Consider the following 23,887-nt stretch of genomic DNA (forward strand, 5'->3'; position numbering starts at 1 on the left):
TTCTTCTTCTTCTTCTTCTTCCTCTTCTTCCTCTTCTTCTTCTTCTTCTTCTTCTTCTTATCTTTTCACACTTTCAAAAACCATTTATTGTTCCGAAAAATAACTTTTGGAACATTAATTTTAGTATTCCAGAATGTTTTTTTGGAAAAGTTAAATTAGTGATCTGGAAAGTATTTTTCAAAATTGTGTTTTTTACATACTTTTATAAAGTATTTCTATAATTATGTAATACAACACATTTCGAATTGAAACACTTATTTTACTATTCCATAAAAGTATTTTTTGGAATAGTAAGTTTACTATTCTAAAAAAGAAATTTTCAAAATATGTAAAATGACTCACATTTTCGAAAAGTACTTTTTAAAACAATAATTTTACTATTCCGAAAAATGCTTTTCAGAATAATAAAATTAGTGTTTTTTGGAATAGAAAATTTATTATTTTAGAAAGTAATTTTTGAAAGTTTGTTGTATTTTACACAATTTCAAAAAAAAAATCCTTTTGGAATAATAAATTTAATGCTCTGAAAAGTATTTTTTAAAAGTATGTAAAAAATACTTCTGGAACACTTATTTCACTTTTTCGAAAAGTACTTTATAGAACTAAAATTAGTACTTGAGAAAAGTATTTTTTGAAATAATAAATTTAATGTTTAATTTTCAAAAGTGTGAAAAGAGAGGAAATACTCAAAGAAAAAAAACATATCTAACTTATTACTTTTGACATTGTCAAGAAAGTTACACGTTCCTACAATATTGTTGTGCACTAGTTTTAAGTTCAAGTGTGTGTGAAAACTAAAAGAAGTGGGGAAGAAGGTAACAACGTGAAAACTAAAAGGGAAAAAGGGTAAAAAGTAATGTGAAAATAAAAATATTAAAACTACCCATTAAAACAAGTGAAGAGTAGAAAAAATGCAAGATGATGCATGTATAAATGGATATGTGAAGTGAATGAGATGTGTGAAAAAAAGGAGAAAGTGTTATATTAAATATTGGAGATAAAAAATAAATAAAAAATAGATAATGCAAAAGATTGAATATATCTTAAGAATTTATTTATAAAAAGAAAAAAAAAGTGTACTAAAGAGAGAGAGAGACATCACATGTTCCTCGTTCAATGCTATTTTTATTTTCCTGTAGCTTTACGTTCATGAAAAGAAAAAAAAATTCTGGATTAAGTTTTGAAGCACCCTATTGGGAACATCTTTGAGTATTTCATTTTCTGTGTGCTCCTTTGTATTTTTATGTTGGTTGATCATGTTGGAATTAGTAGATCTATGAAGAGGGAATCATACGTTGAAATTCTTTTAAAGCAGATACTGCTTCGAAAATTGTGCTATAGAATAATGGTTCTATAAAGAGCATCCTGCTCCAATTATTGTGTGTAAGAAATGTCTTATTATATATATATATATATATATATATATATATATATATATATATATATATATATGTGTTAATTTCTTCTTAAAATATAATTTTATAAAATTGAGTTAGGTTTTAATCTTACTTTTTAAAATAGTACAGGGCCGAATATTCAATAAGGCAATTAAGGCTAATGCCTAGAGCTCCCAAATTTATAAGGCCTCCAAATTTTTTAATAGTAGTATTATTCATATAAATTATTTTTAAAAAATTAATAATATTTCATATAAGACCCAATATTTTATAAGACACATATCTTATATTTTTTATATATCTTATTTTCTTATTATTAAAATTACTTAAAAGACCACAACCCATTTATTAGTTTTTGTAAATGAAAAATTACTCAACACTCAATAGTCACTACTATTTACTTTTCTCTTTTACAGATGACAGATTTTTAACCTCTTTATTTCCTCTCTAGTCTATCTCCTTCTCATTGTTTCTCCATTCCTATTCTCAATTCCTTCTTTACGTCTAATTTGAGAGCTTGATTGGGAGCAATACAGTCCTACTCTACCTTTTTTCCTAAGTTAGTATAATTTGGGGTGTTGGTTCAATAACATCAACGCATTTTCTTAGTTATCACCATTAACAATCCATTGTAGTACACTTCTTGCATGATATTGCATTGTGAATTTGTCATGGATCATCCCGGGGATCAGTACCACATATTCTTCTTATTGAAATTGAAGTTTGTCATTGTGACAAGATTTATTCTTTCCATGATTTCCTGCGTGTCTTTGAAAAGTCGGGATCAATCCCTTCTAAAACATTGTAAATTAATTATTAATGCATGAGAAAAAATAATTTAGTACAGTACTTTTATTTACAAATTACAATTTTTAGATCTCATTTTTTTATTGTTTATCATTGTAGGTGCACGCAAAGTGATTATCACTACGGTTTAGGTTTTGGATACTCATAACTGCAATAGTGCATAGCCATACCTTAAAGAAATTTTCATTCACATATATAATTTTTCACTTTCCAGGTTTTATTGTTTCATTATTATCTTCTTTTAATTTTAAAAATTATTTTTCTTGTTATTTTTATTTTGGCCAATTAGTAAAATATGTCAAATAGAAAGTATGTATCTGGGTTTGAAAAGTTGAAAAAAAAAAGAGAAGAATTGAAAATTTAATTAAAAAATTATAGGGAAAATAGTTTTGCATCTGCATTAGAATCCACCAACGAAATGACTATTAAAATGGATATAGAGCCTAAGTTTAATGAAAAACATAAGATTCGTATATAGGAAAAAATATTTTGATGACATTGATAGTGATGAGATAACTCATTCTACTGAAGATTCTTTTCGCATTAATTATTTTTTGTATATATTAGATCAATCTATTTCTTATATTGAGAGTCGATTTGAACAATTTTTAGAATATGAAAACATGTTTAAATTTTTATTTGATTCAAATAAATTTAAAACTTTAGGGGAAGATGAATTGAAAAAATATTGTATCAATCTTGAAAAGATTGTGAGTTTGAGGACCATTTTGATATTGATGGTCTTGATTTATTTTCAGAATTAAAGTTATTGAAAGAAATTATAACAAATAAAATTAACACACCATTAAAAATATTGAACTATATAAAAAAATCATGTTCTTTTCCAAATAAAATACATTGCTTATAGAACATTATTAACATTACTTGTAACTATTGCGACTGCTGAAAGAAGTTTTTTAAAATTAAAAATTGTTAAATCATATTTAAGATCAACTATATTACATGATTGACTGAATGTGTTAGCTATATTATCTATTGAGAATGAGATATTAGAATTACTTGATTATAAAACTTTAATAAATAATTTTGCAGCTCAAAAAGCCAGAAAAATAACAAAAATTATTAGGCTATATTAACATAGACTCATGTCTTAATTTTTGCTTAAGGCCCCAAAATTCCTAGATAACGCCCTAAAATAGTATTAAAGTTTATATTAGCAAATATTGTTAAACTTATTAAGTTACTCACTATTAAACCGTTATTAGATCATTCACAGATGTTAAGTCCTCAACATGAAAGAAATATGTTAGAAACCTCATATTGATTAGTGATATAGGCATAAATCACTAGTACAAAAAGGGTAATTTACGTCGGTTATTTTAAGCTTTTTACGTCAGAAAAAGGTCCGACGTAAATGCGAGAGATGTAAATTTACGTTGGCTGTGATAGCCGACGTAAATTTACGTCGGACATTCACAAGAGCCGACATTAAAAAGTTGGAAACAAAATGAAAAAACATAATGCGTGCAAGCAAAACGGGAAGTTCTGCAAGGAAGACAGGACGTTCTACAAGCAGATCCACCCAAACGCAAAGCATTTTCTACCTGATATTAACTAATATATTAACAAACGATGATCCACCCAAACACGAAGAAGAGGATAATATTAACTAATATATTAATAGATCAATACATACATTTATTTTCAACATATTAGCTAATATATTAAGAAAGAATTTTCCAAACTAACCTCAAACGCGAGCCCAATGCAATCGGTCAAAAACTCAAGAACCACCCAAACACGCAAACATACACTCAGATGCAAAACACTCAAACGAAATCTTAACTCAGAAAACTCGAATGACAGATACACTCAAAGCTTTCTTGTTTAAATATTGACACACGCGCGAATACAATTTGAAATTTGTAGATATTTTACGTCGGACCTCGCAGGGGACGACGTAAAAAGTTGGACTTAATTACAAAAATGTCACCGTATTTTTTTAACGTCAAATTTTTCTTTGTTCGACGAGAATACAGTGACGTAAATTACCCTTTTTCTACTATTGAATATAAGTAATGAACAATTATTACCTTATATATTAGTGTTGTAAAGTTGAGTGTTTCCTTTCAATCGAATTTCTTAAAATAAATTATATAATACAATTTTTTAATTAATTAATGGTATTATACTTACGGTTTATAGTCATTAAAACTCTAATATATATATATATATATATATATATATATATATATATATATATATATTAGAGTTTTAATAGTAAAACTATGACGAGGATTTTGGATTTACTACTTTTATCAATTATATATATATATATATATATATAATTGATAAAAGTAGTAAATCCAAAATCCTCGTCATAGTTTTACTATTAAAACTCTAATATATATATATATATATATATATATATATATATATATAATTGATAAAAGTAGTAAATCCAAAATCCTCGTCATAGTTTTACTATAATCGATAACATGACCTACTCTCGAAATTTGTTCACTTTACCCTTTTACTAAAGTCAAACTCATTTTTATTAGATTCGTTTAATGTATATTTGCACGATGAAGGGAACCCAACCACAGATTGTTGAAGCCCCACATATAAAAGTTGGATTATATAATTGTTGTCACCATCTTTCTTTTTGGGTTCCTTTTTATCATGTTGGGTTTAATCTGGTCAAAGATCAAGCGGAGTGGTGACCCAAAAGAAAGTAAGAGAATTGTTTTGTTGAAGATTGTATCCACCTACCTAGCATGTAATAATTTAATCTTTCTGGAATGCTTTTGAAGGAGGCACGCAGGAACCTGCAGTGCTTAATTAATGACATGCACTAGAACACAACTACTTTATAGTGGTCCAAATTCTCAAACATTATGTTACAAGCTTTGACCTTGTTGCTCGGTTGCAAACACTGTCTTACGATAGATGAAGCAAAATGCTAACACAACATATCGAAAGCGAAATAACATAAGCAGAAGGAACAACAACTGTGACCATCCTTCTTGCAAATACAGTTGTGTGGTTGTGACCTATCAGCCTCGGTTATTTATCATCAGAGACTCATATTTTCACTATTAACTGCATACACTTCAACTGCCATAGAACTATATATTAAGCGTAGATGAGGAGAAACAAAAGTTAAAGCAAAGAAGGGGCTTCATTCTCCAAGATTTGAATAAAAATATGTTGCACCAAAAGACAAAGTAAGAGAGGGAGATCAATTTATTTATGGAATTTAGTTTTTCTCTCTTTTGGTACATCGGTGTTTCAATTTTCAATAGATGAGCAGGAGGATTATCTATTGATTTGATTCTATCCACATTTCATAAAAACGATTTTACTAATAATAAATTAACCAAAGTTTTGTTTTATTAATGTGTTGTCTTGAACCTTTAACATTCACTTTACCAAACAACGTGGGATGATGGGACTATATATCAATTAAATCAAGATCGCTAATGAATGAGGTTTATTTATTGTTATATGGTCATTGTTCTCTAAGATTTGTGAACTTATCAAGATATATATAATTGTTATACGTCTTGATAATGTAAAGTTGTAAACTACTCCTGATAATGTAAATTTGTAAACTACTCCTCCCTCACTTCTATAATGTGGTGTGTTTAATAATGTTACTTTTCTCTTTATTTTATAATAGGTATTGTATTTTAAAAAAAATTAAACTAAATATCATATTAATTTTTTTAATATATTACAAGAATATTATCATATACTAACACATATCCTACAGAGACATAAAAATAATCACTAAGAGTTATTTTTACTTATATAATAAATATAATATATATTGGTATATTGTTAAAATATGTAAATAGATGTTATATTGACACACAAAATATATTTTTAAATTTTATTCAAAATAAACACTAAATTATGTGTAATTATATGTTAAATAGATATATACCTATATATATTATACATATAGTGACACTTTTTATATGTTAAAATATTTGGCACTCGTTGGGCCGTCATGATTTTGTCCTTTAAAAGGTGTCTTGGTGGGTTAAGGAGAGAGAGTATTTATAAACTACTCTTAGTCTTGACTACTAAGCGATGTGAGACTTTTAGGTATACTGGAACACTAGTAATATTAGTTACTTCTTTTCATTTTACTCCTTATAATATATTTTAGAAAATAATTATTGTGTTATATTATTTCTAAAAAAAATATAATCATGAGGTTAATTTTGTAAAGTTAATATTATTTTTATATATTTATTCAATTTTTTAATTTGTATTAAAAATCAGGGATAACATTTATTATGAGACTGATTATTATGTTATGTTGTTTCTAGTAAAAAAAATAAATCATAAATTAATTTTGTAAAATTATTTTTTTGTACGTATTAGACTTTTTCTGTGTAAAAAAATTTGAAATAACATTTATTAGGAGATCGAAAGTAATTTTGTATGGTTCTCCAAAGTCCAAAACACAAGTCATGAGTAGATCTTGTAATTTTAACATTAATTTTTTATTATTATTAAAAGTAACATTATATATTTGCTAGTTATATGTGTGCTTGTTAGAGAAATTATTATAGTTTCATAGTGAGGTGACATTATAGTTTCACGTGACACTTGGGATGGGCGCACCTAAACCATCCTAGCAAACAGGACGTGAGACCCCACAATAGAAATCGCAAAGAATAATTCATGCATGAAAAATATGGTGTACAAATTAAGACAGTGATGTATCAATTAAATGCATAAGTTTATATTAAAAAAATAAAAATAAAAATAAAAAATGCTTTGTGTGTGTGTGTGTATTTTATTTTATTTTCATTTTTAATTTATGGAAATTAAACATGGATGGGTGAGTTTACAATATTTACAGACTCTGCTCCACAAACCTGTTTTCTAAACTGCGCCTGAACTTTCCCTTTGCAGATCATCACTGGATGCAGAGCAATCAAACAAACCCTAAACAACTAAGTGAACATAAAATCAGGAGTTGTGGAGAGTGGGATGTTGGTAGCAACTCGTTCTCTACCTCATTTATGTCCAGGAATAAGGACATCAGCTTTGGTGCTGAATCTCCAATATGTGGTGCTCAATCACCTACACTCACATGCAAATCATCATTTTCTTCCTTTTTTGAGGAACCAGTGACACCTTTTACTGTCTCTGGTGGATTTTCATTTCAGAGCTCAGGTGATTCCATTGATTTGGAATTCTCTTCTACTGTTCCCTCAATTCCCTCAATGCCTAGCTTTGCATTTCTTAGTCCCAGTTCTGTTTTTGAGCAAAGGGTTGTATATCAGAGTTCCCAACTAACACATCAAATGCAAATGCAATTGTTGGAGGTATGTAGAGTTTTTTCACTTTAACTATCTTCATTTTTTCCAGCCCTTTAGTCTATATTTATTATTGCTTCTACTACCAGGTTCTGCTCTTTGCTTTGGACATGATGTTAAAGAGATGGATTGCAAACCTGTAGAGGGTAAAGTGGCAGGTGGAATAAATGGCCATAGGGCATTGGGATTTCACAACAAGAGAAACCGGACAATTGGACTTGGCGAGTGTGAGCAACTTGATCTTGTGGTGACTGAATCAGTTATTCGTTGGTCATCATGCACCCAACTTCCCACATCACCGAGATCATCTCTTGTCTGTTGAGGGTAGACTTTTGGAGAGATTGATAGAATAGCCTGATGTGGTGACTAAATTTGGCCTACTGATGCAAATTTACTTAACCCGATGTATATGTTTTCCCAAATTTTTGCATTCATGCTTCTGTCTTCTGCTTGGTGCAAGTTGTGGTTCGGATCTGTCACTTTAATCATGTAATGACTTCTAATTGCTCACTATTATTGTGTTCCTTTCATCCTCATTTACCTTTCCGTGTTTATTATCATGCATGAGTGTGAGTAATAGGAATTCTGCCTGGTTTGTAAAGGAATTTGTATCTTGATGGTACTCCAAATGCTTGGAAATGAATTGTAAATTCATGTGTTAAATTATTATACTTTTGATTTAATTTTTGAGGTGGTGAGGGATGTTGGTTGGTTTGGAATTTGGATGATCATTCACTCAATAAAATAGTGTAACATGAACCGAGAGTTCCACTGTACAATCCATTTAAGCGTAAGGAGGGTGCTTGTTATTTGTAGCAGAACTGATATGGCTATAAGCAGTAAATATCACCATGCATATCCACTGGGCCTAGGTCCATGCATTCTCAAAGAATAATGCTTATTGCCCACTTGTATGCTTTACATCTTGCATAGTCATGAGGTAGCAAAATGAGTGTGTTCGCTAAATGAGGTGAGCCAAACTATAATTATATGATAAAGATTATATGAATATGAAGTGAAGTGCGTATAATTGTTTATTTGTGTGCACTATTATTCTTTTGTGAAATGACTCGTCTACTAGCTATAATGAGAAAGAAGCATAGATCCATATTCTATTAAATGACTTATAGCACTTTGGTCTTGAATGTATTTGCTTCTCAAGGTTGAAGATCAAAGTCTTTTCAATACTTTGCTTCTCATTTGGATCTATAATCATAAAATTCACATAACTATTGCATGTTATGGAGTCAAGTCCAGTATGAGGTTGATTGTACTTGCATTATAATTGATTTTCTTTAAACTTCAAGGACTCATTACCATAGTAATCCGCAGTTTAAAGCCCAAGAGGCGGTAACAGAAGCATTACAGAGGAAGGTTTGTTCTGATATTATTTGTTTCATGAGAAATAACAAATGTTAGGTGACAATACTTTTGTTGGAAAGTACACTTGTATTTTTGTAGAACCTGACTAGTGATCAAGAGGTAGTACCTTTTACAAGTATTTATCTCTAGCAATAATTTATGTATGTGATGAAAAACAATTTTAGGTACTTCTTGATTCATTTATTTTCTTATTTTATATAGTGCCTTTATAGAGGATCTGAAAACAATGAGATGTGCCATGGAGTTTGTTGAAGAAGCAACGATGTTGTGGAGCCCATAATAAAGCTCTGGTGGTTCGTCAGTGGCAATGATTCGGCTATAGATTATTCCAAAACAATATTTGGCTGATTGGAAGAGGTGCTTATAACTTCTTTGCTTTTTACAAATTCTTGTAGTAAGTGTAACATTCACCCTGCAGAGCGGTCCTTTGAAATGGTGTAGGATTTTAACTAAATGCAAGGCAAGGACCTTCACCCCTTAGCGTCAATTTAGCATCTCTAAATGTTGTAAAGTAATAGTATTACTATCGTTTTTAATGATTAGTGAGAATTGTTTTGTAATATAATAACTATTATTTTTTAATATAAAGATATGAAATAAATATATAACAATTGTTATATATTATTTTTTTATTAATTATATTATAAATTTGTGTCTATAATTTTACATTAAAAATAAGTATGTATAAAAATAAACATTACGTAAAATTAGTTTTGTAAGAGTGAAATTGATGTGAATGTAGATAAAGATAAGAAATTATTATTGAAGTCAATAATAGATTATAAAATAGCAAACTACCAATGAAACAAAAATGATATTAAAATGAATACAAATTATTATTCAGATGGATATTTGGTCATTTTCATTTTGGTGTTAGGTTGTTGAATTTTTTTTTTTTTTTGTTTATTTTTCTTTAAACTTTGAATTAGAATTGGCTCTTCATATGAGAATTTGTCAAAAATTTGTATAGATGTCTTTCTCCTTGAATGAACCTTTTTATTTAATAATGATCCATCTTTTGATTTCTTAGATAGTTGTTTGTTTGTACTTACAATGGATTTTTTATATGAGAAAGAAATTGGTTGTGGTGATTTAGGCTCCTTGTTTGAATCTAAAAATAATAATTAGTGAATAATAATATTATTGAGATACTTAAAGATAAGTTTTAAAGGATATAATTATTTTTTAAATTTTAGTATTAAAAGAAAGGGACATGACAAATTCATATATTCAACAAAATAAATATTAAGAGACCAAATAATGGAGAATAATATTACATTACAAAATTCACCTCTATATTTTAATTTTTAATACTATTAATTAATTAATTAAATAAAAAAAAATTATAAATGGATGATATTAACAAATAATAATTATTTAATATAAAATAATAAAATGATTTTTAAGTATTATCTACTTGGAATTTTAATTTTCAATTTCAATTAAAAAGTGTGCATGTTAATTTATTAATTAACATGTATATACTCGTATTTACTAATTTAATGTATCATCTTTTTTGGTACATGATTGTTCATAATAAACTAAATAATTTAGAAATCAAATTACTTATTTATTCCCATTACCTTGAATTTCGTTTATTCTAAATTAACATGATATATATATATATATATATATATATATATATATATATATGAAATTTATGAAAATAAAAATAGTTTAATTATCAGTTTATTACTGTTCAATTTTATTAAAATATAATTACATTCCAATAGTTTAATTGATGAAAATAACATTTTATATAAAATATTAATAATGTGAGAATAGGTGTTATAATCCATTGAAATTCAAATTGTGATAGATGCACAATATTATTTTCTCTGTCTAAGCAGAAGTAATATTTAACGGGACTTGATGTTTCTCTTCTGATGGGGAGACAGAGAGACGTCTATTTTTGATTTGATGTATTGGGGACCATGACCATCTTTAGAATTTTAAACCTGTTAGGGTTCTCATTAACCCCTAACGGGCCAAATCTGGTTTTCACTTGTTTGGGCCTATATTATTTTTTCTATTTGCAGTCTAAAGGTTCACTAAAATTAGATCACTTTTATTGAGTCCAACTAAACGTAAATAGTTAATATAAAAACTACAAATAATATATGTAGCCCATATTAATTATTAGAAATAAAATTTCTACCATTTTTTTGTTAAAAAATTGATTCTTTGCTACCATTTTTTTTTCAACTAAAATAAACAATTTTCTACTTTTCTTAACCTGTTGGTCTAAATTGGTATTAAAAAAATGCTAGTCTTAATTGTTTAAAAAAAAACATTTATTTTCTTTACAAATAGTTCTCTATTTTTTAAGAAGTAAATCTTATTTGAAAAATCACTTTTTAAAAAATTACTTTTTTAGAATTGTTTCTTTTTTAATTTCAAACAAACTAAGTCAATATCATATCTACAATTTTCATTCCATAATGTTTGATTTCACAATTTTAGTTCTTCAATCAAGTGAAATTTACAATTTTGGTTCAATGATTAGATGCACATTAGTTAACTATTAAAATTATAATATTAATTATGATCTTATATAAAAAATATGACATTAAAAATACACCAATTAATGTATACCTATTATAAATATAATAAATTTTGGTGACTACTATTTTAATTTTCATTTTTATATTAGACACTATTATCCATATATTTAATAAAAAAAATTATTTCAGAAATAAAATTTTATTTTTGTATTGGACACTATTACCCTTATACTTATTAAAAATTCTTTTAAAATGTTTTAAAAATAAGTATATAGAAGCATAAAGTATCTCTTTCCCTATTAATTATATATAATAAACATGCATGTACAATGGCCTGATTTAAAATTTATTTTTTAAAAAAAGTTTTGTCGAAGAAGAAAAGTCTCTAAAGATACTCGTAGATAAGATAGATATATGTGTTTAATAAGTAAAGGTTAATTAATAAATAATTATAAAAAATAAAAGTCAAATTGGATTAAAAAAATTTTAAAAAAATCTCTTACAAATTAGATAGTTATCTATAAAATAATATTTCATAATTGTACATTATTTTAATTTCTTATGTAACTCAAATTTTAGTTATCACATATATCCTACTAAATAATTTTTACTATCATTTAAATACTTTTGATGAGAAAAATTTAAAGTTTTTTTAAAATTTAACATGTAATTGAATTTTGATTTATCAAATTTATCTTTAAATTATACTTTAATATTTTTTAAAATAAATTCGACAATAAAGCTTTTATGATTTAAGTTATTAATATGTAATATTAGCAATATGTGATGTTAGTTTTATATATCTTAATTTTGACAATAACATAAAATATAAGGTTACTTAATACAATATGTAAAAGAGTTTATATATACTTCGTCATTTTCAGATTGTTGGGTGATAAATATTATTATTTCTTTATCTTGAGACACTTTAATTATGAGTTTTTAATTTTAAGTTGCACTTTTATTTTTGTACTACCCACATCGGTACCACCACATCAGCTTATCAGGTCGGACCGCTCCCCAACTGATAAGATAAACTGATAAGATCATAATGTTATCAAATCGTAACCAATCCCATTATCACTTATAGGAAAAGCCGTAATCTGCATCAAGTTATGTGCATTATATATATGACACTTACACACTCACAAAGACTAACTTAATCATTAAAGTCTCTTTTGCATATACAAACCTCATCTTCGAGCAGCCGACATATCAAGCAGAACAGGCTCACCAAACTTGCCCCAAGATCGTAAAGCAGAAGAGGCTCACCGATCTTGCTAGAAGATCGTCTCACCACCGATCACAGGTTAGAACAATTTTAAATACTACTGAGTATGCTAATATTTTATGAAAAGACTTCAGATATAATTTTTGTTCATCTTTATTATAGTAATTAATAAAATTAAGTGATGTTGTTATTCATTGAAATAAAAGATTGAATTAAATAATAAAAGTAATATAAATTAATTTGTACATACTTCAATAATTAAATTTGTATATTATTTTTATATTTGAATTATCTTTCGGTAAAAATGATTTATAAATTTTTGTAATTATTTTAGTGTTTTTTTAGTTAAAATATTTAATATTAGATTTTTAAATAATTTGATAAATTAAACACAAGTTTTGTAAATATTATAATTATCATTTTTTTATAAATAATTAATTTAAAATGTAAAAATATAAGATAAGTTAATAAATTAAAAAAGATATTAAATTTAGGATTTAGATTTTTAAGGTTTAAGATTTAATAGATTTTTTATACATTATAATTATGTTTTTAAAGATTTTGTAATTATTGTAGTGATAATTTGTTTTTGAAACTGACATATAACAATTTTTTGTTTTAAAATATCGTATTTATTTCAGTCATTTTTTTAAACCGAATCATTTCAAATTTAAACTTTAAAATAATTTAATAAATTAAAAAAATAATTTTTTAGATTTTAAAATTTATTGTAACACCCCAGTTTTCAATAAAGTTATTATTATTATTATAATAATAATTATTATTATTATATGGTATTTGGTCATAATTATTTTAATAATTATAGAAGAATATAATTTTGTACGTTTTAAATAATTATTGTTTTGGACAATTATTTTGTACGTATTAAATAAGTATTTTTTTATTAGCATATTTAAATAAATATTTATATGTTTTAAGAGAAGGTTGATTTTATATGATATTTTGTTATTGAAATTATATTATTATATTTTGGGTCAGAAATATATTATTATTATAGAGAAAAAATATTTTATAATATACATGTATTTATTTTATTTAATTATTTTGAGGAAAAAGAGAAGTGGGTTAGAAGAGAAGGAAAATGGGTTGGGTTGACCCAGCCCAATGGATTAATTTTAAGGAGTCAGATAGCGTTAACCCTATCTTTGCTTTCTGAAGGGTTAGGAAAGAAAAAGGATAAACAAAGAGCTCTAAGGAAGAGTACTCAGGAAAGACCTTAGATCACACCTTTGTCTTCTGCTCATCCAGGTAAGGGGGGAGTGAGAAATCTCGCTCTGGGTGTGGGACTGTATGCTGGGTAGTGGGATTGGCCCCCAATCCTGTGTTTGTTGTATTTTTATGTATGCTCATGTATGAGGGGTTTCTCCCAATTGTATCTGTTTTGCTTATTATTTTTCTTATATGCAATTACTTGTATGACTTGAGATCTCTATGGGTTCCTATGGGAATCCCTATGAGAAAACGGGCAAAATATGAATGTTTTCTATTTTGCCTTCTGATTACTTTGTGGTGTTCCTTGTTGGATGTGATGCATGAGTATGTGGTTAATTTTGAAAATAAATATGTTTTAATATGATCTAGAGTGCTCTATGGGTTCCTGCGGGAAACCCTATGAGAAATAGGCAAAATATGAAATATTTTCTATTTTGATTTCTGATTTTTCTGTTATATTCCTTGTTTGATGAGATGTAAAAATATGTATTTAATTTTATAAATAGATGAGTTCTGATATGAATAAAAGTGCTCTGTGAAAATTGTGAATATGATGTGATAATGCGAATGTGATGATGAAATGTAATGATGAGATGTGATGATGAAATATAATGAGGAGATGTGATGATGAGATATGTTAAGACATGATAATGTGATATGGGAATGAGACATGAAAATGTAATATGTGTCAATGCATAGAGTCTTGTTTGACATGCATCATTTGCATAAATGTTTTAAGGGTACGATATGGAATACACCGCCAGAGAAGGCCCCCTAGTGTAAAAGCTTTAGGGATTAGTCCTTGGGGATAGCTCGGTTTGGAAGTCCCAGTCTCGCCCATTGTGTGCATGGGATGTATCTTGCGCGGCTTAGCTATCGAGACTCTGGTAGTATATCCTTCTAGTGAGAGTGCGCAGAGGGTGTGACCCGACATGTACTCCTAGACTACTCTTCGTGTATTGCTAGCGGCAATATGCCATGTGATGTTTTACTGGCGCCACATGCATGATAATGTGAAGTCCGTGTCCATGCATGTGCATCCTTATTATTAAATGATGATAAATTACTATTTGTATGACTTAGATGATTGAATAAACTATTGTTGTTGATTGATCTATGAGGAAACTGTATTGTTTGTGTTTGGCTATCCGGTGTGCGTTCCTACACCGTGAGCCAGAGTGAGATGTTTCTCACTCCCTTCTTTTGTGTTGTTTCTCTTGTTTGATATACAGGTGATCATCAGCGTGAGGTTGAGGATGTTGGTGATGAAGCTTAGACTTTTATGTTGGGTTTTGCTCTGATAGGACATGTGACAACGGGACATAGATAGGATTAGTTTAAAATGTTCTTATTAAATTATTTTGGAAAATTCAGTTTTATTTCTTTGTAATTTTACTGGCATGTTATTTGGATTAAGTTTATGGATGTGAACTCTTTACCCTTACGTGGTTGGAAATTTGATTTTTAATGATGAAATTTTTTTATATTTTTTATAATTACTGTATATGTATGTTGGGGTAGAGGGTGTCACATTTATGGTTATACCTATTATAAAAGGGGTATAGGGGTATGTAACTGGTTTTTGTCTTCACTTTTTAATGGAACATTATAATCTTCAGATGTTAAAAAATATTATATAGTCTTTAAATAACTATACATAACTTTCTAATATTATGTCTATGTTTAATTATTAAAGACACAAACAATCCCTCTAATTTTTTTAAATATTTTACAATTATTCTAGTCATTTTGTTTTAGTAATTAAAAAAAGGTTTTATGAATATTATAATTATTATGGTAATTTTTTACCTATATTATTTCAAATTTAATTTTTTTATATAATTTGATAAATTAAAAAAGCATTTAAAATTTACGGTTTAGAAATTTAAGTTTTAGGGTTTATTAGATGTTTTATATTATAATTATGTTCTACAAAGAAGGAATTAAAAAATTCGTTAATATTATAGTAATTTTTTTTAACTGACATATAACAAATTTTTTATTTATAAATATAATAATAAATTTGATGAAAGTTGAAATATTTAAAATTTACAGATAATTTATTAAATTAAAAAAGGTTAAAATTTAAAAACAAATGTTACTTAAAAATTAATTAATTAATCCAAATTTGTACACATGGTATAAAATAAAGAATTTCAAAATACCGATAATTTTTTATTTATCACATATATCTTTAAATTGAAATATAATATTTTTAAAACAAATTAAACAAAAAATATTTTAGAAATTATTTTTATCTCCTTATCAAATATAATTTTATTTATTATCTAAATTATCGATAATTCAACATATAGTTGTTGATTTTGTTTTTGGAACTGATATATAACAATTTTTTATTTTAAAATATCATAATTATTTTGGAGAATTTTTTTTTTTGTAACTGAAACAATTCAAATTTAAATTTTTAGATAATTTAATAAATTTTAAAAGAAATTTTTATAGAGTTATATTTTAGTATATATATATATATATATATATATATATATTATATTAGAACTATCTTCTGATAAAAATAATTTATAAATTTTTTATTTATCTAGTGATATTTTGTTGGTAACAAGAAAATGTAAAAGATTTAATTTAAAAATTATAAATGATTTAATAACTAAAAACAGGTTTTATGAATATTATAATTAGTATCGTATTTTTTTAACTATATTATTTAAGATCTAAATTTTTTTATATAATTTGATAAATTAAAAAAAAAATTTACAGTTTAGAAATTTAAGTTTTAGGGTTTATTGCAGTTTTTTTATATTAAAATTATGTTCTTTTTTAAAAAATTCGTTGATATTCTAGTAATTTTTTTTAACTGACATATAACAAATTTTTATTTAAAAACATCGTAATAAATTTGGTCAAAGTTGAAATATTTAAAATTTACAGATAATTTGTTAAATAAAAAAAACAAATGTTGCTTAAAAAATAATTAATTAATCCAAATTTTTACACATGCTATAAAATAAAGAAATTCAAAATACGGTTAATTTTTTATTTATCACATATATCTTTAAATTAAAATATAATATTTTTAAAAAAAATTAACAAAAAATATTTTAGAAATTGTTTCAAATATAATTTTATTTATTATCTAAATTATCAATAATTCAAAATAATGGTATAGTTGTTGATTTTGTTTTTGAACTGACATATAACAATTTTTTATTTTAAAATATCATAAATATTTTGGCAAAAAAAAATTTGTAACTGAATCAATTCAAATTTAAATTTTAAGATAATTTAATAAATTTTAAATAAATGTTTATAGAGTTATATTTAGTATATATATATTTTTTATATTAGAACTATCTTCTGATAAAAATAATTTATAAAGTTTTCATTTATCTAGTGATATTTTTTGGTAACAAGAAAATGTAAGAGATTTAATTTAAAAAAACATTTAAAATTTACAGTTTAGAAATTTTTTTAACTATATTATTTCAGATCTAAATTTTTTTTATATAATTTGATAAATTAAAAAAAAAATTACGGTTTAGAAATTTAAGTTTTAGGGTTTATTGCAGTTTTTTATATTAAAATTATGTTCTATAAAAAATGGATTAAAAAATTCGTTGATATTCTAGTAATTATTTTTAACTGACATATAACAAAAAAAAATTTAAAAAAATATCATAATAAATTTGGTGAAAGCTGAAATATTTAAAATTTACAAATAATTTGTTAAATAAAAAAAAACAAATGTTACTTAAAAATAATTAATTAATCCAAATTTTTACGCATGTTGTAAAATAAAGAAATTCAAAATAAGGTTAATTTTTTATTTATCACATATATCTTTAAATTAAAATTTAATATTTTTAAAACAAATTTAACAAAAAATAATTTAGAAATTATTTTATCTTCTTATCAAATATAATTTTGTTTATTATCTAAATTATCAATAATTCAAAAATAATTGTAAAGTTGTTGATTTTGTTTTTGTAATTGACATATAACAAATTTTTTATTTTAAAATATCATAATTATTTTGGTAAAAAAAAATTGTAACCGAAACATTCCAAATTTTTTTACTGGTTGCCTTCGCATTGGGCACGCCTTCATGGTGTCGGGCAGACATTCATCAAAGGCTTGAGTTTCACATTCATTCATCAAAGGCTTGAGTTTCACATTCATGTCGGGCGCGAAGTGGGTTTTGCTGGGCATGAAGTGGGATTGAGGTCTCTAGATGAATGGCATTAGGTGTGGAAGGGATAACACCATGCACAATATTAGAATTTGGAATGCTTGTGCCCATGGTTGTCAATCTCTAGTGATAACTCGTAATCTCTAGTGATTGAGTTTACGAGTTTACGAGAGCTTACCTATACAACTCGGAGGTAATCGTTTTTTAGTGAACTCGGAGCAATCTCGGTGAACTCGTGTAAACTCGCGAGACTACCTCTGATATTAAGAGATCACCATTTTTTTTTCACTTACACAAAACGCACGTTTTGTGTTTTGTGTGTTAGGGCACTTTTGTCTCGTCTCCTACTCTCCTCTCCACTCCAGATCATCTTTTCCTCCGCAGCGCCTCTTCCACGGCTTCTCCTCCCCTCTGCACACGCCTCTCCTCCTCTGCGCGACTCATTTGTGCATGCCTCACCTCCTCCGAGCGACTCCTCCACGCGCCTCACCTCCTTCGCACGACTCCTCTGCGTGACACCTCCGCGCGCGCCTCCTCTCCTCTCCTCTCCGCGCGACTCCTTCGCACGCACGACACCTCTGCGCAACACCTCTGCGCGCGTCTCCTCTCCTCTCTGTGCCTCCTTCTCCTCCGCGTCTCCACCTCTGCTCTTCTTCTTCTCTGTGCGCAAATCACTTTTAAGAACTCATGTGATGATATTATTAGAAGATTAGACATGGATATTTGAAGATATTACTCATGTGATGTCTTAGTTTTTTATTTGTCTATTTTTAAGAACTTGTGTTTTGTCATTTATGTGAACTTTTGATCTTAAATTTGTGTTAAGAACATTTATTATTAATGTAATTTGCTATTTGAGAGTCAAAATGTTCAATTATTATGTTATTTTTATTTATTTATTTATTTAATTATTATTGAGTAATCTCTTACGAGTTTACGATACGAGTTTACGATACGAGTTTACGGAGCCTCCAGGAGATTACGTAAACTCTCAACATTGACAACCTTGCTTGTGCCTCTACTAATGTAGGTCGGGTACAAGGTGACCACACCACGGGAGTGATTCACCAAGGGTGCTCTTTGCCTGGCTTAGCACCAGGCGAGACGACTCGTGTTGGGCATAAGAGGACCCTGGTTCTCTCGAGTTCAACTTTGTCGGACAAGGTCATTCCCGTGCCAAGCGAGATTCCTTTGGGAGAGTCTTGCCAGACTTGCACCGGACGAGATTTCCTTCACGTCAGGCATGAGGGAACTTGAAGTTCTCTGCTTGAATCCATGTCAGGCAAAGTAGTAATTTCGCCGGGCGTGGCTCTATTTTGCTATGAAAAGTTATAATATGTTGTAATGATGAAAAGGAGTTCAAACATGTGGTATGAGTTGTTATCATGTGTTGAATATGTTGTGTGTTGTTGTAGTTGTTTATATGTTGTGTGTTAATTTATTATGAGTTGAAAAGATGTATGTTGTAATTGTAACACCCCAAATTTTTCTACTAATACTACGAATAATTATTATTTATTTTTGTATTGATGAAGATTATTTCCTTATAATTATTTTGATTAATTAAATGGGTTTGATTAAATTTTTAAAGGTTTTTAATAATAATCATTTATGAAAATTATTTTGTATAATATTATTAATTATGATATTTTGTTATAATTATTATTTGAAGAAAATCATGTTTTAATGGATTTTCATAGCTCCGGAACGGGCTGTTCCACTTTGGGAACGGACCGTTCCAACTCAATCATGCATGGGAAAAATTTCAACCTAGAACGGGCCGTTCCGGATGTGATTTTTAAAGAACAAGGTTTTTACTCAGAACGAGCCGTTCTATTTTTGGAACGGGCCGTTCTATTTTTGGAACGGGCCGTTCTGTTTTTGGAACGGGCCGTTCTGTTTTTGGAATGGGCCGTTCTGGGAGAGGTTTTTGTACATGTTCTATGTGCCTATAACGGGCCGTTCCGGCGGATTTGGAATGAGTCGTTCTGCCCGCGGCCTAATGCCTATAAATAAAGCGTTTTGCACTCTCTAAAACTCAATTTTTTTTCATTTTCTAATATTTTTCCTCCTTCCTCTCTGAAGACGAAAAGGAACCTAGAGGGGCGACTAACAAGATTCGGCTCCTGCTTATCGAGGTAAGGGGAGAGTGAGAAACCTTGCTCTGGGTGTGGGATTGTATGCTGGGTAGTGGGATTGGTCCGCAATCCTGGGTTTGTTGTATGCCATATTTTTCTTGTATATTCCAATTACTTAATTAATATGCGTGTATGAATAGAAACTTTATTTCGGCTATGATTGTGGAATTTGGTACTTATATGAGTAATTATTAGAAACTATTAAAATATTTTAATTCAATTATTTTATTTTTTTATTTTGATTTATATTGATTCTTTTTCTTTCATTTTTGATATTTTTTATATTTATTTTTGTAGTTTATATTTAGTAGCAATTTATTTACTAATTTTTTCTTTCATTTTGGTACACATTTTCATATAATATGTTTTATATTACTTTATTTTATTTTTATTATTAGCATTTTTATATATAAAAAAATATTTTGAAAAATTTTTGGATGAGAGATTGTAACATCTCAAGTTTTCTAAATTATTAATAGGATATTTTAATTAAATAAATAGGTTTTATAATTATATTAAATATTTTTTTAAATGGCTATGATTACTTTTATTAATTAAAGAAAGATTTATAAAGTTATTTGTTATTATTAGGTATATTATTATATTTTATCTAACATATTTTGATATTATGACTTGATTAATTTATAGATTTTAAAAATAAGAATGTTTTAAGATAAGAAAAATAAAGATTTTAAAATTATATTATTCGAAGAGATATTGTCCTATGTATTTAAAGAAAAATAAAGACTTTAAAATTATTTATTTGAAAAGATATTGTCTTATATATTTAAAGGAAAATAAAGATCTTGAAATTATTTGTTTGAAGAGATACTATCTTGCGTATTTATATATAATATTTTGAATGGATTAATTGGGTTAGTATTATATTCTGAGTGATATTTTGAAATAATAATAGTTATTATTTACTTATTTTCAAAATAGTGAGAAATAATTAATTAGGATAATAATATATTTTGAGAGATATTTTAAGATAATAGTTTATTATCTATTATTTCAAAGATATATTTAATTGTTTTTGATAAATTATAAATGTCATAGTAGAGTTAGGGTTACTTCACTTTACATTATCATTAACTTGTGTGTGTTGCCTATGGAGAATAGGAAGAAGAGACAGAACTCATAGGAGAACAAGAGACAGAACTCATAGGAGAACATCTCGGAGATTCATGTCTTTCATCAAGCTTTCATCGAGGTAAGAAGGAAGTGAGTAGTCTCACTTTGGTCGTGGGATATATGTTGAGTAATGTGATTGACTACAATCCTTTCTCTATTTCTTGTATTGTATGAAGGGGGTTTTTCCAATGAATTGCATTGTGTTTTTTTTTTGTCTTCTATAGGACTTTTTGTTGTTCTATTTGATATTGTATAGTTGTATATGTCTCCCATTTCATGATTCGACCTATAATTGTAAAGTTTAGATTATTTGTGGGTTCCTGTGGAAACCCTAAATGGTTATTGTGTGAGTAGTTAATAGGAATATGTAATTAGAACATGAAATTGATGTTCGATTTGAATAATTGTTGATATAATAGAGTAGTAGTAAGCTTTAATTGTGATTTTTACCGATTGGATTGAAAGAGAGAGTTTGATATGAGTTGTGTCAGATTCTGAAAATTCTAGTATAAACATACATTGGTATTTATCTAATTTATTAACTAATGAAATTGAGTTCTCATTGTTGAGTTAGAAAATAGACATTTAGACTCAAAAATCACTTAAAAATGTTAAGCAATTTATGTGAGTTAAAAGATAAACCTTTTATTTTGTAGGCGAAATGAAATATGTGTATGTTGTAAGTCTTTCAAATAGACTTAAATGACAAATTAAGTTTTATAATCTATATAAAAGTTGTAGCTTTAGATGTTAGATTTCAAATAACATTAGAATCACTTAAAAAGGAGGTATAGAACTAAAATTATGATCAAATTAGTGAATGGAGGTCAAATTGTCAAGTTTAGGTTGAAACGTGATAGGAATTAGAGATAATTGTCTTATCTTTCTAATAAATTTCTTTTGGTAAGGATATGAAAGATTACAAAAATGGTCACATGAGAATTGAACATAAGTCCTCGTGTTTCTAACTATCCCAACCCTTCCCCTCCCAACCACTAAACTAATCCTTGTGGTTATCTCTTTCTAATAAAATTAAAATCAACTTGATTATATATATATATATATATATATATATATATATATATATATATATTTAGATGGGACATTTGGATCACACCATGTATTAGAAGGTTAAGTTATGAAAATGTAGTTTGTAAGAAGGATGATGAATACCTTTATCTTTTAAATGTTTGAATTTATGAATGATTTGACATATTTATATCAATTGATTTTATGAATGATTTTGAATTTATCTACTGTATTTGAGGTTATTCAATTCAGGAGGGATCCATTCAATAACTCATGATCTATATCAAATCTCAACGATCCAATCATTGAATTTAAAGTTCTTAATACACAGATCAAATTTGCAAATTTTTAAAAAATTTGAAAACCATTTCATACTTTAGTTGGATCGTTGAGATTTGATATAGAGTATGAGTTATTGGACAGAGTAAGTCTAAGTAGACTTACTCCTGGAGTAAACGGATCCTTCCTCTATTCAATTATTCAATATATTATGTGTTATAATGTGGGGGTAGTTAATGTTACAGAGAATGTTGGAACTTTTGGGGGGAAGGAAGTTTTTGTGGAGCTTCTTCCCTTTATATTATTAATAGTTTATTATCTATTATTTCAAAGACATATTTAATTGATTTCGATAAATTATAAATGTGATAGTAGAGTTAGGGTTACCTCACTTTATATTATGATTAACTCGTGTGTGTTGCCTATGGTGAATAGGAAGGAAAGACAAAGCTCATAGGAGAACATCTCGGAGATTTATGTCTTTCATCAAGCATCCATCGAGGTAAGAGGGGAGTGAGTAGTCTTACTTTGCTCATGGAATGTATGTTGAGTAGTGGGATTGACCCTAATCCCTTCTCTATTTCTTGTATTGAATGAAAAGGGTTTTCCCAATTGATTGCATTGTGTTTTTTTTCTCTTCTATAGGATTTTTTTATTGTTCTATTTGTTATTATCTAGTATATGTCTCCCATTTCATGATTGAACTTATAAATGTAAAGTTTACATTGTTTGTGGGTTTTGTGGAAACCCTAAATGGTTATTGCGTGAGTAGTTAATAGAAATATGTAATTAGAACATGAAATTGATGTTGGATTTGAATAATTGATGATATAATAGAGTAATATTAAGCTTTAATCGTGATTTTTACCGATTGGATTGACAGAGAGAGTTTGGATATGAGTTGTGTCAGATTCTAAAAATTCTAGTATGAACATACCTTGGTATTTATCTGATATCCCGATTAATAAAATTGAATTTTAATTATTGAATTAGAAAGTAGACATTTAGAGTTAGTTTACACTCAAAAATCACATAAAAATGTTAAACAAGTTATGTGAGTTAAAAGATAAATCTCTTATTTTATGTGTGAAATGAAATATATGTATGTTATAAGCCTTTCAAATAGACTTAAATGAAATAATTAGGTTTTATAACATTTATAAAATTTGTAGCTTTAGATGTTAGATTTCAAATGTCATTGGAATTACTTAAAAAAGAGGTTTAGAACTCAAATTATGATCAAATTAGTAAATAAAAATCAAATTGTTAAGTTTAGGTTAAAACATT

General features: G+C 27.2%; 1 long non-coding RNA gene across 2 annotated transcripts; it reads left to right on the forward strand.

The window, feature by feature from the left end:
• The first annotated feature begins 7,480 nt into the window (after positions 1–7,480).
• On the forward strand, positions 7,481–9,518 carry LOC145954138 (uncharacterized). 2 transcript variants are annotated; one of them, XR_014431303.1, is made up of 3 exons: positions 7,481–7,513; positions 7,594–7,993; positions 9,089–9,518. It is a non-coding gene; the product is annotated as an uncharacterized LOC145954138 (long non-coding RNA). The 2 variants fall into 2 exon arrangements; XR_014431302.1 differs by lacking the exon at positions 9,089–9,518 and having other exon boundaries at positions 7,594–8,044.
• Positions 9,519–23,887: the final 14,369 nt, after the last annotated feature.

The sequence above is a fragment of the Cajanus cajan genome, chromosome 2 (genome assembly GCF_000230855.2).
Source record: "Cajanus cajan strain Asha chromosome 2, NIPB_CcT2T_4, whole genome shotgun sequence".
Lineage (NCBI taxonomy): Eukaryota > Viridiplantae > Streptophyta > Magnoliopsida > Fabales > Fabaceae > Cajanus > Cajanus cajan.